A 17,445-nucleotide genomic window follows, 5' to 3' on the forward strand; every position below is an offset into this window, starting at 1 on the left:
GGGGTGCCAATCAAGCGGGCCGCTTTTTCTTGGATGGTGTTGAGCTTCTTGAGTGTTGTTGGAGCTGCACTCATCCAGGCAAGTGGAGAGTATTCCAGCACACTCTTGACTTGTGCCTTGCAGATGGTAGAAAGGCTTTGGGGAGTCAGGAGGTGAGACACTCGCCGCAGAATACCCAGCCTCTGACCTGCTCTTGTTGCCACAGTATTTATGTGGCTGGTCCAGTTAAGTTTCTGGTCAATGGTGACCCCCAGAATATTGATGGTGGGGGATTCGGCGATGGTAATGCCATTGAAAGTCAAGGGGAGGTGGCTAGATTCTCTCTTGTTGGTGTTGGTCATTGCCTGGCACTTGTGTGGCGCGAATGTTACCTGCCACTTATCAGCCCAAGCCTGAATGTTGTCCAGGTCTTGCGGACATGGACTGCTTCATTATCTGAGGCGAATCTGGTGCTCGCCGTTAAGGCCGGTGATTTAAACTGTGTGGCGTGGTTAAGTCCCTGCATGTATTAACACATTCCCAGGAACTCCCTGTTCCCCACCTTCTGAAGTACACCACTAGCTGCCTGAAAGAAAACAGTATTAAAGCAGAAGATGTCTTTCTTTGATTAGTTATGCAGCAATATCGACAATAAACCAGTAAGCAATCGAACACAGGAACATTGAGAAGTCCGATGACAGGCTGACAGAAATCACACCGACTCCCGAGCATTGCCTGGTCACCCCCCCCCCCCCCCCCTCTGCCACCCCCCAGTTAGTTAACCTATGACATAGGCTTGTACATGAAGAATGGTATGAAAACGTGCCTGCGGAACCAAAGAATGATCGCGTCCCCTTCCAAAGAGGAGCGAAAATTGGCCTCGCCTCCCTCCCTATCTCTGTAATCTCCTCCAGCCCCACAACCCTCCCGAGATCTCTGCGCTCCTCTAATTCTGGCCCCTTGCGCATCCCCGATTTTCATCACTCCACCATTGGCGGCCGTGTCTTCAGCTGCCAAGGCCCTGAACTCTCTCCGACTCTCTTTCCTCCTTTCAGACGCTCCTTAAAACCTGCCTCTTTGACCAAGCTTTTGGTCACCTGCCCTAATATCGCCAAATGTGGCTCGGTGTCAAATTTTGTTTGATAACGTTCCTGTGAAGCGGCCCTGGGACGTTTTTCTACATTAGAGGCGCCGAATAAATACAAGTTGTTGTTGAGAAGGGAGGGGGTGGGAGGTGTTGGGGGGGGGGGGGGGAAGAAGGCCGGTGAGATCAGGTTTGCGACTGTATGCTGTGGTATTGGCCAAGTGCCTCTCTCTCTTGTACGTGTCTGTGTCTGTCCTTGCTTAGAAGACCAGTGTGACAGAATTCCTTCACCAACCACCACCCCCCCCCCTCCGCCCCTCTCTCTCTCGCTCGCTCGCTCTCTCTCTCTGCTTTCCTCCTTGTCTCCCCTCCCAGCCAGAGCCCCTTGTGACCTGAATTATAAAAGCTGTAGCTGGCTGATGATTGCACGCCGCCTCAGAGTGCTGTTGCTGCGGTTGCTAGGACATAGCGAGAAAGGAAAAAAATCTTTTTCTTCCACTTCCCCGACAATGCCAAAAAGGAACCCAACCGCACAGCAACCGGCAGAAAGTGACAGCAAGACCACGCGTTATTAAAGCTTTTCAGAACTAGTTTCGAATCCTCCAAGTCTCTGTTTGCTAGCAAGAGAGCAAGGGGCTTGTACTTTCATTAGTGGCCGGCCTATGGATCTTATTGATTATGTCTCGCCGTCACTTATTGTGGGAATTGCAGTGCTGAATGAAGCTACCAGGCTCCATGGGGCTGTTTCGCTCCGCTGCCCTCCGGATCGTATCTGCAAATAGGACTATGACCGGTGCAAGACCCGCGGACTCTCCCATTGCCCAGAAATGGTAAATGTCTCTCTCCCTCTCTCTCGTGTTTTGTGAAATTTTAATCATTTTTCTGACCTATACACCCCTTTTTCTTTTAATAGACGTGTGATAAACTAATTTGTTTTTATTTGAATGGTTTTGTGCTACACAGATGTACATGAGGAAAATAAAAAGTATGGTTTAGTGCTTGTGTGTGTGTCTGTGTCTGTCTGTCTGTCTGTCTGTGTAAAACAAGTCTTGAATGATGGGCTCTCACATTTTAAGCGTTTTAACCCCTCCCCTTGAACGTGGGAAAGTGCCATCAGTATTCCCCCCCCCCCCCCTTTCACTGACCTTGGCATTGAATGTGTCCCAGACTCTTCTGCTTGGGGGCTGGGCGATGGGGGGAGAGAAGCTGTTTCCCCTGTTGGCGGGGTAGTGGGGGGGGGGGGGGGGCGTGGGGGAGTCCAGATAAAAGGGGACGCAATCTTAAAATTAGAGCTGGGCCATTCAGGGTTGAAATCGGGAAGCATTTCTTCACACAAAGGGTAGCGAAAATCTGGAACTCTCTTCCCCCCCACCCCCCTCCCCCCAAATGGCTGTGGATGCTGGTTGGAGGCGGGGGGGGGGGGGGGTCATTTGAAATTTTCAAGACTGGGATCGACAGATTTTTGTCTAGCAAGGGATGCGGATGAATGGCAGCCAGATGGAGTTGAGGTGCAGATCTGCGATGATCTCATTGGATGGCGGAACAGGTTCGAGGGGCTGAATGGCCTCCTCCTGCTCCTCTGAGAGATGGTGCTGCCGGCGTTCCCTTGTTGCAGGACCGCAGTGTGTTGCGTTAGATGGGCGGAGAGGGGGGGCCACCTCTGATGATTCAGTGGGTGAATGCAATGCCTTGTGTGCTGCTGTCACGCTGTACAGACTAGATGAAGTAAAGTTCCCAAGAAAGATCCCAGTTCTATTGAGTTAATTAATCTTAGCCTTAGTTGGGGGGGAGGGGCAAGGAGCCAATAATTGGCCTCAATTGGGTTGGGGTGAGGAGATCATGACCCAATGACCCTTGCTCCAAAGTGCTTCTAGTGCAAATGGCTGGTGAGAACAGTTGGCAGTGAAGCCTTGCACAGTCGAATATCCTGACACCAGACCCTTCTCTAGCTTCGCTTGGGGGAGGTTCAGGACGGCCGCTGGCACCCTTGCACCCCCTCCCACCCCAAGGTGGCTTTATAGCGCCAAGCCAAGAGTCGGCACAGTTCAAAGTTCGCCACGGCACAGGCCGCGACACCGGCTCCCCCGCCTCCCCTCGCCGGTGAAAAGTGGAACTGCAGCGAGGACAGTGGCAGCCTGCCAACACGGCCACAATCCACAGGGACTGTCCCTTAAATCAACCGTTACTTAAATAACAACTCCCTGCAATATTTACATCTGACAGACAGTCTGACTCGACAGCAACTTGTATTTATATAGCGCCTTTGACATAGTAAAACGTCCCAAGGTGCTTCACGGGAGCGATTATCGGACAAAATTTGACACCGAGCTGCATAAGGAGACATTAGGACAGGTGACTAAAAGCTTGGTCAAAGAGGTAGGTTTTAAGGAGGAGAGAGAGGCGGAGAGGTTTAGGGAGGGAATTCCAGAGCTTAGGGCCCAGGCAGCTGAAGGCACGGCCACCAATAGTGGAGCGATGAAAATCGGGGGATGTTCAAGAGGCCAGGATTAGAGGAGCGCAGAGATCTCGGAGGGTTGTAGGGCTGGAGGAGGTTAGAGAGATAGGGCGAGGCGAGGACACGGAGGGATTTGAACACAAGGATGAGAATTTTAAATTCTTGCAGAAACCATCACTAAATATTATTGGGATGAACTGATACTTTTGAAATTCCCTTTCAACATTCAAATTTTCTTTTCAAAAGTGAAGCCGCAGTGTGCATCCTGAACTTGCCTTAAAACTTCCCTCATCTCTCTCTCGCTCTCTCGGAGATGTTTCCTGACTGCAGTATGAAACCGAGACGGACGAAAGCTCGGAAACCTGCTGAAAGGCAGGGTTCAGATGATTCCCTGAACTGCGAGAGGGCTCATGGGGGCTGTGTGCGATGGTCAAAATTGTACGCCCGCCTTAAAACGTACCCAGCGTTGTCTGTCTGTCTGTTTTACAGTGTCATATTGTGAGAGATGTGGTGGTAGAGTGCAGGGTTTATGTACGGTGTGTGTGTGCGCAGTGGCCGACAAATTTATTTCACTATTGCCTTGCCAATGGCGGAGCTGATGTTGAGCCTCAGTCATTTGTTGTTGCCATTATGTTCGGAAGGTGGAAAGCAAGCATTTGTGGCAATGTGTACAAGGGTTGATGTCTGTGCTTGACTCCCAGGGGTGGGGGAGAGGGAGGGAAGGAAGGCAGAATAGGCAGAGTGGGGAAGGGAGGCAATGAGAATGACTGGCATGCGTGCCAACTTCAAACTGTTCGGTGCCCATACTGCAGAGACGGGGGGGGGGGTGCGGTTTGGCACAACAGTGGAGTGGAGAGACGCTGGAATGATTTTGTGATGTGTTTTCAAATCCCTCCCTGGCTTCACCCCTTCCTATCTCTCTAACCTCCTCCGGCCCTACAAGCCTCCGAGATCTCTGCGCTCCTCCAATTCCGGCCTCTTGCGCATCCCCCAATTTCTTGCGCTCCACCATTGGCGGCCGTGCCTTCAGCTGCCTGGGCCCCGAGCTCTGGAATTCCCTCCCTAAACCTCTCCGCCTCTCTCTCCTCCTTTAAGACGCTCCTTAAAACCGACCTCTTTGACCAAGCTTTTGGTCACCTGCCCTAATGTCTCCTTATGTGGCTCGCTCTGCCAAATGTTTGTTTGATAATCGCTCCTGTGAAGCGTCTTGGGATGTTTTACTACATTAAAGGTGCTGTAAAAATGTAAGTTGTTGTTGCTGCTTACAACAACAACAACTTGTATTTATATAGCGCCTTTAACGTAGCAAAACGTCCCAAGACGCGGCACAGGAGTATTATAAGACAAAAAATTTGACACCGAGCCACATAAGGAGAAATTAGGGCAGGTGACCAAAAGCTTGGTCAAAGAGGTCGGTTTTAAGGAGCGTCTTAAAGGAGGAGAGAGAGGTAGCGAGGCGGAGAGGTTTAGAACATAGAACATAAGAAACAGGAGCAGGAGTCGGCCATTCGGCCCCTCGAGCCTGCTCCGCCATTCAGTGAGATCATGGCTGATCTTCTGCCTCAACTCCATTCACCGGCCCTATCGCCATATCCCTTGATGCCTTTACTAGTCAGAAATCTATCGACTTCTGTTTTGAATATACCCAATGACTGAGCCTCCACAGCCCTCTGGGGTAGAGAATTCCAAAGATTCACCACCTTCTGTGTGAAGAAATTTCTTCCCAACTCAGTTCTGAATGGCCTACCCTTTATCCTGAGGCTGTGGCCCTGGTTCTAGACTCCCCAGCCAAGGGAAACCTCAGCATCCATCCTATCAAGCTCTGTAATAATTTTGTATGTTTCAATGAGATCCCCTCTCATTCTTCTGAATTCAAGAGAATGCAGGCCTAGTTTACTCACTCTCTCCTCATAGGACAATCCCCCCATCCCAGGAATCATTCTCGTGAACCTTTGTTGCACTCCCTCTATGGCAAGTATATCCTTCCTTAGGTAAGGAGACCAAAATTGTACACAATACTCCAGGTGTGGCCTCACCAAGGCCCTATATAATTGGAGTAAGAGTAAGGCAGGGAATTCCAGAGTTTAGGGCCCAGGCAACCGAAGGCACGGCCACCAATGGTGGAGCGATTATATTCAGGGATACTCGAGGGCAGAATTAGAGGAGCGCAGATATCTCGGGGGGGGGGGGGGTTGTGGGGCTGAAGGAGATTACAGAGATAGGGAGGGGCGAGGCCACGGAGGGATTTGGAAACAAGGATGAGAATTTTAAAACGAGGCGCTGCTTAGCCGGGAGCCAATGTAGGTCAGCGAGCACAGGGGGGATGGGTGAACAGGACTTGGTGCGAGTTAGGACACGGGCAGCTGAGTTTTGAATTACCTCAAGTTTACGTAGGGTAGAATGTGGGAGGCCGGCCAGGAGTGCGTTGGAATAGTCAAGTCTAGAGATAACAAAGGCATGGATGAGGGTTTCAGCGGGAGATGAGCTGAGGCAAGGGCGGAGACGGGCGATGTTACGGAGGTGGAAATAGGTGATTTTAGTTATGCTACAGATATGTGGTCGGAAGCTCATTTCAGGGTCAAATATAACACCAAGGTTGCGAACATCCTGGGGGTCACCATTGACCAGAAACTTAACTGGACCAGCCACATTAATACTGTGGCAACAGAGGCTGGGTATTCTGCAGCGAGTGCCTCGCTTCCTGACTCCCCAAAGCCTTTCCACCATCTACAAGGCACAAGTCAGGAGTGTGATGGAATACTCTCCACTTGCCTGGATGAGTGCAGCTCCAACAACACTCAAGAAGCTCGACACCATCCAGGACAAAGCAGCCCACTTGATTGGCACCCCATCCACCACCTTAAACATTCACTCCCTCCACCACCGGCGTACTGTGGCTGCAGTGTGTACCAGCTACAAGATGCACTGCAGCAACTCGCCAAGGCTTCTTCGGCTGCACCTCCCAAACCCGCGACCTCTTCCACCTAGAAGGACAAAGGCAGCAGGCGCATGGGAACACCACCACCTCCAAGTTCCCCTCCAAGTCACACACCATCCTGACTTGGAAATATATCGGCCGATCCTTCATTGTTGCTGGGTCAAAATCCTGGAACTCCCTCCCCAACAGCACTGTGGGAGTACCAGACGGACTGCAGCGGTTCAAGAAGGCGGCTCACCGCCACCTTCTCGAGGGCAATTAGGGATGAGCAATAAATGCTGGCCTTGCCAGCGACGCCCACATCCCATGAACAAATTTTAAAATAAGAACAGTGTGGTTCAGCCTCAGACATGTTAGGGAGAGGGATAGAGTCAGTGGCTAGGGAACGGAGTTTGTGACGGGGACCGAAAACAATGGCTTCGGTCTTCCCAATATTTAATTGGAGAACATTTCTGCTCAACCAGAACTGGATGTCGGACAAGCAGTCTGACAATTTAGAGACCGTGGAGGGGTCAAGAGAAGTGGTGGTGAGGTAGAGCTGGGTGTCCTCAGCGTACATGTGGAAACTGATGCTGTGTTTTCGGATGATGTCGCCAAGGGGCAGCATGTAGATGAGAAATAGGAGGGGGCCGAGGATATATCCTTGGGGGCCACATTTTAAGCCTCATTGTTGTCTTGGAAAGGCCTAGAGAGACTCCAGGTGGCCCCCACAAGGCACGTAAGTTCACCCTGAACTGTATTCACACTCGTACTAGTGATGGCCGGAGAGTGGGATGGCAAAGGCCGAGATGCAGATCAACTGCCCCCAAGGGAGCTGCGCAGAGAGTGACGGCGAGCAAATAAATATCCTTTAAGAAAGGGTCCTAACCTTCAGAAGAAAGCTATGAGTTTCCGATCCCTTTGAATTACCTCAGTGCCGCATTCCCTTTTCTGTTTTCACATGGCCCTGAAGGAAAGTTTTGAGGGCTGCGTCATTAGGGAAAATGGGTGATAGTTTTACGTTCATCAGAATGAAGCTGGGGTAGTTGCGTCCTTTTTCCCGTTGTGTAACGAGGGGATTAAATTCTAGCCGCACGGTATTTTTGCGCGCACTGGTTAACGCGACCACTTTGAATCCCTGCTTGCATTATTTTAACACGGTTAAAAAGGAAAGACTTGCATTTCTACAGCGCCTTTCACAACCTCTGGACATCCCAAAGCACTTTACAGCCAATGAAGTACTTGTTGAAGTGTAGTCGCTGTTGTAATGTAAGAAACGCGGCCACCAATTTGCGCACAAACTTCTTCTCTTCGGCAGTCCCTCGGAACCGAGGATGACTTTTGCTTCCACACTAAAAATGAGTTCTCAGGTGACTGATGAGTCCAATGCGGGACCTACAGTCTCTGTCACAGGTGGGGCAGACGGTGGTTGAAGGGGGCGGGTGGGGGGGTGGGGTGCTTGGGTTGACGTGCGCTCCTTGCACTTGCTCCCGGCGAAGAGACTCGAGGTGTTCAGCGCCTTCCCGGATGCTTCTCCTCCACTTTGTGCGGTCTTGGGCCAGGGATTCCCAGGTGCCGGTGGGGGATGGTGCACTTTTTCAAGGAGGCTTTGAGGGTGTCCTTGAAGCGTTTCCTCTGCCCACCTGGGGCTCTCTTGCCATGTCGGAGCTCCGAGTAGAGTCTCGTATCGGGCATGCGGACGATGTGGCCCGTCCATCGGAGCTGATCGAGCGTGGTCAAAGCTTCGATGCTGGGGATGTTGGCCTGAGCGAGAACGCTGACGTTGGTGCGCCTATCCTGCCAATGGATTTGCAGGATCTTGCGGAGGCAGCATTGGTGGTACCTCTCCAGTGCTTTGTGATAATGACCAGATCATCTGCTTTTTCAGTGATTTAGGAATAACTGCCCCCTGCTCTTCGAATTAGTGGCCGCGGGATCTTTTACGTCCACCTGAGAGCGCAGACGGGACCTCGGTTTTAACGTCTCATCCAAAAGACGGCACCTCTGACAGTGCAGCGCCCCCTCAGCACTGCACTGGTGTGTCAGCCTAGCGTCTCTGGAGTGGGACTTGAACCCACAACCTTCTGACTCGGAGGCGAGAGTGCTACCCACTGAGCCTCGGCTGACAGACCGCTGTCAAAGGGTTATTTTAAACGGCCTCAGCTAAGTTGAAACCACGCAAGCACAATTGAGCTTAGAAAGTACCACACGGAGGGGGCAATGAAATCCCTTCGTGTCGGGCATATCATAGGAAGGTGCAGAGGCCAGATTCTCCGTACTGTACCCACACGAGCGCTGGTTAAAATGGCAGACCTGCAACGGAGGGTGAGGTGGTTTAATTTATTACGAGTAGGGCGGTTGCCGCGGGGGATTTGAGTCCCAGTCACTGGGGCTTATATTTAAGCAGCACCTCAGCATATCTAAGCATCTCCAACTGCTCCAAACAATGAGTTATTGTTCGAGTGGCCTTGATTGTTCTGTGGGCGAAGGCATCTGTGCCCAACATTGAGCAACGAGACGAATGATTGGGTTAATTTGTTTTCTTTTAGTGTTGTTGGTTGAGGGAGGAATGTTGCCCAGGACACTGGGCCGAGAACGCACCCTTTCTCTTCTAGAAAGAAAGACTTGCATTTCTATAGCGCCTTTCACGACCACCAGACGTCTCAGAAGCGCTTTACAGCCAATGAAGTACTTTCTGAAGTGTAGTCGCTGTTGTAATGTAGGAAACACGGCAGCCAATTTGCGAACAGCAAGCTCCCACAAACAGCAATGTGATAATGACCAGATAATCTGTTTTTGTAATGTTGGTTGAGAGCTAAGTATCAGCCAGGACACCGGGGAGAACTCCCCCTGCTCTTCGAAATAGTGGCCGTGGGATCTTTTACGTCCACCTGAGAGGGCAGACGGGGCCTCGGTTTAACGTCTCATCCGAAAGACGGCACCTCCAACAGTGCGGCACTCCCTCAGCACTGCACTGGGAGTGTCGGCCTGGATTTGTGCTCAAGTCTCTGGAGTGGGACTTGAACCCACAACCTTCTGACTCAAAGACAAGTGTGCTACCCACTGGGCCACAGCTGACACTTCCCTCAGTAATGTTGTGGAATCTGATCTTTATCATCCACAAACCAGACAAACCGGTCTCATCCGAGGGACGGCACCTTGCGGCAATGAAACCCTCGCTTTGTTCTGCACCGTCAGCCGAGATTATGTGCTCAAGTCCTGAAATGGTTGCTTCAACCTTCTGACTCGAAGGCAAGGCACTACTGAGCCAGGCTGAGACACTTTATATAAAAAAAAAGCACGATGCCAGCGTCCCTTTTTTACGAATGGATTTGCCTTCAGTCGCAATTGGTCGAGTCAGGACCTCGCCTTTCCACCGTGACCCGGCGCCCTCTGTTTCTCGGCACACATGCTCAGTTAATGATGTACAGGTGGAGCCACACAGCCCGCCGTGCCCCTGGGAACTCGGCGCACAAAAAAGATCGGGTTCGGTGGACTGACGCCCCAGAGAAAGGTGGGACATGGGCTTGCACACCGGCGAGGCATCCCTAAGGAAGGGAAAAGGGTGGAAAAATTGAAATTTGGGGGATGGGGGGGAAGAATATGTCCTCAATTTCCGGCAGCTGGTTCACGAGATTTGCATGCACTGCCCTCGTCTTTCTCTATGTTCTACCATGCCCAGTGCTCTTATGAACTTTCTTCTCTTGTTCCTCCTAAGCTTTAAATGTCTCGTCCTACACAAGCCTCCTTCTCTCTGAATTCCTCAGCTGTGTTGAAATCAAGACTCGTCCAGCCATCTCTAGACCTAACTCCGTTCTTTCTGAGGACCGCCGAGCTTGTCGGAGTCCTCGCCTCTCCCTCCGTGTGGCCCCTTCCCTCCGACAGTCGACGTGTTTTTAAAGCCAAGAGCTTTCGGGGGGCTAGTTTAACCGCCACTTCTTGATTTATCTCCTCTCCTTTGGTGTTCCTTTCACCCCTTGTCTGTGATCTCGACAATGAACCTTGACCTTTCACCTAGGGTTCCTCGGTAAATGAAACCGAGTCGCTTCTCTAGCCTTTTGCTCGTGGATGGTCTGGTGCTTTGGGGACTGGTGGGGGGTGGGAAGGGCTAACGAGGGGGATTCTGTCTCCTTTTAATGAACGGAGGAGAATATATAAACACACTGTGCAGCGCATAAATCCAGATCCCAATTCTTGGCAGTTAATAGCTCTCCACTTTCCCACTAAAAGCGGACGGTTATGTTCATCTCTAGCTAGGCCGCTGTGTACGAATCAAATAAATTGAACTGAATTGAATACTAATGGATCCTTAAATTGGTACATACAGAGAGATAGCTCTTCAGCCCAGTGCTGTTAAGTGGAGTATCTTGTAAAATGCATTGAAGCCAATTTTCAAAAAGGCAAAGGAGGACTAAGAAGTCATTAATGAAGACAGATTTGGTGCAGAATCTGAAAAAGGGTTAGGCCCATGTTTTGGGGTTCCATTGCCAGAACCCACTTGAAGCCACTCGTAAAAAGGAAAGAAAGAACTTACATTTCTACAGCACCTTTCACGACCTCGGGGCGTCCCAAAGCGCTTTACAGCCAATGAAGTACTTTTCCTCACTATTGTAATCTAGGGAAACGCAGCAGCCACTTTGAGCGCAGCAAGCTCCCACAAACAGCAACTAGACAATCTGTTTTAGTGATGTTGGTTGAGGGATAAATATTTTGCCAGGACACCTTAGCAGAGGGGTCAATAACCAGGGGGCATAGTTTCAAGGTAAGGGGCAGGGGGTTTAGAGGAAAAACTTTTTCACCCAGAGGGTGGTTGGAATCTGGAACTCACTGCCTGAAAGGGCGGTAGAGGCAGGAACCCTCACAACATTCAAGAAGCATTTAGATGAGCACTTGAAACGCCATAGCATACAAGGCTACGGACCAAGTGCTGGAAAATGGGATTAGAATAGACAGGGCTTGATGGCCGGCGCGGACACAATGGGCCTCTTTCTGTGCTGTATAACTCTATGACCGGGGAGAACTCCCCTGCTCTTCTTCGAAATAGTGGCCGTGGGATCTTTTACGTCCACCCGAGAGGGCAGGCAGGGTCTTGGTTTAACGTCTCATCTGAAAGGCGGCATCTCCGACAGTGCGGTGCTCCCTCAGCGCTGCGCTGGGAGTGTCAGCCTAGATTTTGTGCTCAAGTGTCTGGAGTGGGACTCGAACCCACAACCTTCTAACTCTGAGGCGAGGGTGCTGCCCACTGAGCCACATCTGCCACCTGGTAGCTTCATCACCCCCCCCCAACTCCCTCTGCCCCTTTACCACCCAAACTGTTTTGATATAATTCTCCGTCCGGTAGGATTCTGGCACCTGATGGCGACCCACCGTTCGGAGTTGGGGGCTCCTCCACGGCAATCAGGCGCCACTCGTAGCTCTCAAACCGGTGCAACGCGTTGTACCCGAGGAGTTCGGGTGAGCGATCGGAGGAGCACGGCTTTTCTGTGGACCCGATTGTTCCGAGTCGGCTGCCTTGTGTGTTGCTGTTGCATGTCTTGGCGCAGTGTGACATTGGAGCGCCCCGATTGAAATGCGACGGTTGAGTATGTGCGATGCTGCAACGCGCTGGAGTCGCTATGGAGCCGCTTACTTACGATTTACCCTCCCCCTCCCCCAGTGTTGGGGAGGGGTGCGGAGGTGACATCAGTTCTCCTGCAGGAAGGGTTGCCAACTCCTCCAGGATTGCCCTGGAGTCTCTGGGAATTAAAGGTTAGCCTCCAGGACACTGCCGCGAGCAACACTCGGGAGAAAAATCATGGGGGGTGGGAATTAAAGAAAATTCTTTGTTCATTTTCTTTGAACACTTTTGTTTGAGTTATAAAAATATTGAGAATGGGGAAAAGGCAGTTTGACTGAAGCGGTGTTGTTGGAGGTGGGAGGTCAGGTGATGAATCCTCCAGGACTATGTCCGACCAGAGTTGGCAACCCTAAATACAGGAGAGGGAGAAAGAGGCATGTGGTGGGCTTTTAAAAAAAATTCATTCACGGGATGTGGGCGTCGCTGGCAAGGCCAGCATTTATTGCCCATCCCTAATTGCCCTCGAGAAGGTGGTGGTGAGCCGCCGCCTTGAACCGCTGCAGTCCGTGTGGTGAAGGTGCTCCCACAGTGCTGTTAGGGAGCGAGTTCCAGGATTTTGACCCAGCGACGATGAAGGATCGGTGATATATTTCCAAGTCAGGATGGCGTGTGACTTGGAGGGAAACTTGGAGGTGGTGGTGTTCCCATGCGCCTGCTGCCCTTGTCCTTCTAGGTGGAAGAGGTCGCGGGTTTGGGAGGTGCTGCCGAAGAAGCCTTGGTGCGTTGCTGCAAGTGCATCTTGTAGACGGTACACACTGCAGCCACGGTGCGCCGGTGGTGGAGGAGGGAAGAGAATCGTAACTCACTCGTACTGTAGAAAGATCTTGCATCGCGGCGCCTCATCATGTCTAAAAGCCCTTCACCTGCGACAAATTACTTGAGAAGTGTAATCACTGTGCAGGTGAACAAGGCAGTCATGTTTGAGCAGCATCAGCATTGAGACGGATGACCAGATTTTCTTGAGGGCGGAATGTTGGCCCGGGCACACACTGTGCCCTTATATCTGAGATGGAACCATAAACCCCGGCATTGCATCCGATAGGGAGTCGTGAGCAAGTGTGCGCTGTATCAGACACAGTGTATTGGAGCGAGTTACAGCGAGGGGCTAGTATAAAGCTGCGCTGCACACTCGAGCATCTTCTTAATGATGCAGTAGGGAAGCACATTCTCCATTGCCTCAGTCACCCATTAAATCAATTCCAGTATTCGCAAGACGGAAGAGTAATTCAGGAAGTCCGGGGATTGTTGCGTTAATCAGGGCAGTGTGTTAAGTTGGTGTTTTGGCAGCTACGGGGCTCTGCTGGAGCTGGATATAATCACCCGGGACCTGCTTATCACCTGTAGGCCTGTTTCCCCCCCCCCGTCCCCCCCAGAGGGATGGAATACGTGATAGACAGCGGCTCTGTGGCAAATGCATCTGGAGAGTGCTTTCGCAACAACTGGTGTCCCTTCCAGCTGGTTTCAGTTCTTGCTATGAATGCGAACAGCTGTTGGGTACCACCGCGTTCCCGTCACGTATTCCGACGATTTCCGAACTGCCATGCCAAAAAACCCCAAAAAACGGGCAGTGTTGCTGCAAACTGCACACTCTATTTTACACCCTGGTGAATGTCCCGCAGTGCGTTAACCCTTACCCTGCTGAATAAACAGTGACTCTGTACGGTTACACAGTGAGTGACCCTTAACCTGCTGAATAAACAGTGACGCTGTACAGTTACAGTGTGACCCTTACCCTGCTGAATAAACAGCGACTCTGTACAGTTACAGTGAGTGACCCTTACCCTGCTGAATAAACAGTGACTCTGTACAGTTACACAGTGAGTGACCCTTACCCTGCTGAATAAACAGTGACTCTGTACGGTTACACAGTGAGTGACCCTTAACCTGCTGAATAAACAACGACGCTGTACAGTTACAGTGAGTGACCCTTACCCTGCTGAATAAACAGCGACTCTGTACAGTTACACAGTGAGTGACCCTTACCCTGCTGAATAAACAGTGACGCTGTACAGTTACAGTGAGTGACCCTTACCCTGCTGAATAAACAGTGACTCTGTACAGTTACAGTGAGTGACCCTTACCCTGCTGAATAAACAGTGACTCTGTACAGTTACACAGTGAGTGACCCTTACCCTGCTGAATAAACAGTGATGCTGTACAGTTACAGTGAGTGACCCTTACCCTGCTGAATAAACAGTGACTCTGTACAGTTACAGTGAGTGACCCTTACCCTGCTGAATAAACAGTGACTCTGTACAGTTACACAGTGAGTGATCCTTACCCTGCTGAATAAACAGTGACTCTGTACAGTCACAGTGAGTGATCCTTACCCTGCTGAATAAACAATGACTCTGTACAGTTACACAGTGAGTGATCCTTACCCTGCTGAATAAACAGCGACTCTGTACAGTTACACAGTGAGTGACCCTTACCCTGCTGAATAAACAGCGACTCCAATAAATGCTTTGACCCTTGCTTGAAAGGAGAAGTCGAGGATACATTTGCTTTATGCACGTGTATATGCAGGTTGCCGATGTATGAATGCAGATTCTGTATGTGTACCTACAGTTGTTTGTCGTTACTGGTACTCGTGGCGGGGGGAAATATTCTACCACTTTGACCAAGCTTTTGGTCACCTGTCTTAATATCTCCTTATATGGCTTGGTGTCAAATTTTGTTTGATAATCGCACCTGTGAAGCTCTTTGGGATGTTTTACTATGTTAAAGGTGCTATATAAATGCAAGTTGTTGTCTGGCTTCTAGAACGTTGTTGAGGTTACACCCATCCAGGCGAGTGCTTTTTTAAAATTTGTTTATGGGATGGTGGGGGCGTCACTGGCAAGGCCGGCATTTATTGCCCATTCCCTAATTGCCCCTTGAGAAGGTGGTGGTGAGCCGCCGCCTTGAACCGCTGCAGTCCGTGTGGTGAAGGGACTCCCACAGTGCTGTTAGGGAGGGAGTTCCAGGATTTTGACCCAGCGACGATGAAGGATCGGCGATATACTTCTAAGTCAGGATGGTGTGCGACTTGGAGGGGGACTTGGGAGGTGGTGGTGTTCCCGTGCGCCTGCTGCCCTTGTCCTTCTAGGTGGAAGAGGTCGCGGGTTTGGGAGGTGCTGCCGAAGAAGCCTTGGCGAGTTGCTGCAGTGCCTCTTGTAGATGGAACACACTGCAGCCACGGTGCGCCGGTGGTGGAGGGAGCGAATGTTTAAGGTGGTGGATGGGGTGCCAATCAAGCGGGCTGCTTTGTCCTGGATGGTGTCGAGCTTCTTGAGTGTTGTTGAAGCTGCACTCATCCAGGCAAGTGGAGAGTATTCCATCACACTCCTTACTTGTGCCTTGTAGATGGTAGAAAGGCTTTGGGGAGTCAGGAGGTGAGACAGTCGCTGTCGAATACCTAGCGTGTACACGGGGCAAGTCCTGTACCACCAGCTATGGAACTGCTTCATCTTCAAGCCCTCCTGTGATGTGAAGGTCATTCTTACAATCAAAAGCCGCCAAATGCAAATGAGCCATTCTCTTACCGTCTGCTGCATTCAGGAGCTCAACTTCCCATCGCCCCCCGCCCCCCCCCCCCCCCAATGGACCTCATTCTGGCTTTGTGTGGCCCCCACGAGCTTCCGTTGGGTGGGATACCCCACCCAGTGGGGAACGATGCTGGGTGGAGATGTCGACAGCAGAAGGTGGTACCCATTAACATGCCACCGGTTACTCGGATTACCAGCATCGGGCAGGTGACTCAACGGGTATCACCTAGGGGTACGGTTGGCCAAGCCTTTGGTCACCTGTCCTTAATATCTCGTTAAGTGGCTCGGTTTGTCTGATCACGCTCCTGTGAAGCGCCTTGGGACATTTTTACTACGTTAAAGGCGCTATATCAATGCAAGTTGTTGTTAATTCCATTCCCTCACATTGCCGGGTGCAACATTGAAGCTGGGAACCCTCATCAGCGTTTCCTGTTTGACTGGCAGACTGGGAGAAGAGGTATAACATGGAGAAAGGAACCTCTGCCCCTCTCCTTTTTAAAAGGGGACCCAAAGATATGACTTCCTTTTGTCTGATATGCATTAGAGCAACTGTACTGGTAACAGTTCGAAGGAGAAGACCTTGGGTCCATCTCTCCACATGAGGACAGGTTGCATAGACTGGGCTTGCATTCCCTTGAGTATGAAAAGAAAAGAAAGACTTGCATTTCTATAGCGCCTTTCACGACCACCGGACGTCCCAAAGCGCTTTACAGCCAATGAAGTCCTTGTTGAAGTGTAGTCACTGTTGTAATGTGGGAAACGCGGCAGCCAATTTGCGCACAGCAAGCTCCCACAAACAGCAATGTGATAATGAGCAGATCATCTGTTTTTAGTGATGTTGATTGAGGGATAAATGTTGGCCCCAGGACACCGGGGAGAACTCCCCCTGCTCTTCTTTGAAATAGTGCCTCGGGATCTTTTACGTCCACCTGAGAGAGCAGACGGGGCCTCATAGAAACATAGAAGATAGGAGCAGGAGTAGGCCATTCGGCCCCTCGAGCCTGCTCCGCCATTCAATGCGATCATGGCTGATCATCCAAATTCAGTACCCTGTCCCTGCCTTCTCCCCATATCCCTTGATCCCTTTAGCCTTAAGAAATATATCCAACTCCTTCTTGAATATATTTAATGAATTGGCCTCCACTGCCTTCTGTGGTAGAGAATTCCACAGGTTCACCACTCTCTGGGTGAAGAAATTCCTCCTCATCTCAGTCCTAAATGGCTTACCCCTTATCCTTAGACTGTGACCCCTGGTTCTGGACTCCCCCGACCATCGGGAACATCCTTCCTGCATCTAGTCTGTCTAGTCCTGTTAGAATTTTATAAGTTTCAATGAGATTGAACGTCTCATCCTAAAGACGGCACCTCTGACAGTGCAGCGCCCCCTCAGCACTCAGCCTAGCTTTATGTGCTCAAGATTAAGAGGTGATCTAATTGAGATGTTTAAGATGATTAAAGGATTTGATTGCGTAGATTGATAGAAACTATTTCCTGTGGTGGGGGGAGTCCAGAACAAGGGGGCATAACCTTAAAATGAGAGATGGCCATTCAAGGGTGATGTCAGGAAGCACTTCTTCACACAAAGGGTAGTGAAAATCTGGAACACTGTCCCCCCCAAAAAGATTTTGAGTGTGGTGTGGGTGGGGGTGGGGGGTCAATTTAAAATTTCAAAACTGAAATTGATAGGTTTTTGTTAGGTAAGGGTATTAAGGGATATGGAACCAAGGTGGGAGGGTGGAGTTGAGATACAGATCAGCCATGATCTCATTGAATGGTGGAACAGGCTCGAATCGTTGAATGGCCTCCTCCTGTTCCCATGTTCCCTTGGTGCATTTCCAATAACCCTGAATCCTCTTTGTTGACCAG

The 17,445-nt window shown here is 50.7% G+C and overlaps 1 protein-coding gene across 3 annotated transcripts in view; it reads left to right on the top strand.

The window, feature by feature from the left end:
- LOC147096759 (neuronal PAS domain-containing protein 3-like) overlaps nucleotides 1-17,445 on the top strand; it is a 448,957-nt gene that overhangs the window by 44,950 nt on the left and 386,562 nt on the right. The window contains exon 1 of one of the 3 annotated variants that reach the window (XM_085973377.1): nucleotides 1,464-1,893. The exons of the other annotated variants lie outside the window; for them this stretch is intronic. The gene's annotated coding sequence lies outside the window, so the exon portion shown is untranslated. Of the gene's footprint in view, nucleotides 1-1,463; nucleotides 1,894-17,445 lie in introns of those variants that run through there. 3 annotated transcript variants of the gene reach the window in all.

The sequence above is a fragment of the Somniosus microcephalus genome, chromosome 34 (assembly GCF_052327205.1).
Source record: "Somniosus microcephalus isolate GS21.2 chromosome 34, FLI_Smic_1.0, whole genome shotgun sequence".
Lineage (NCBI taxonomy): Eukaryota > Metazoa > Chordata > Chondrichthyes > Squaliformes > Somniosidae > Somniosus > Somniosus microcephalus.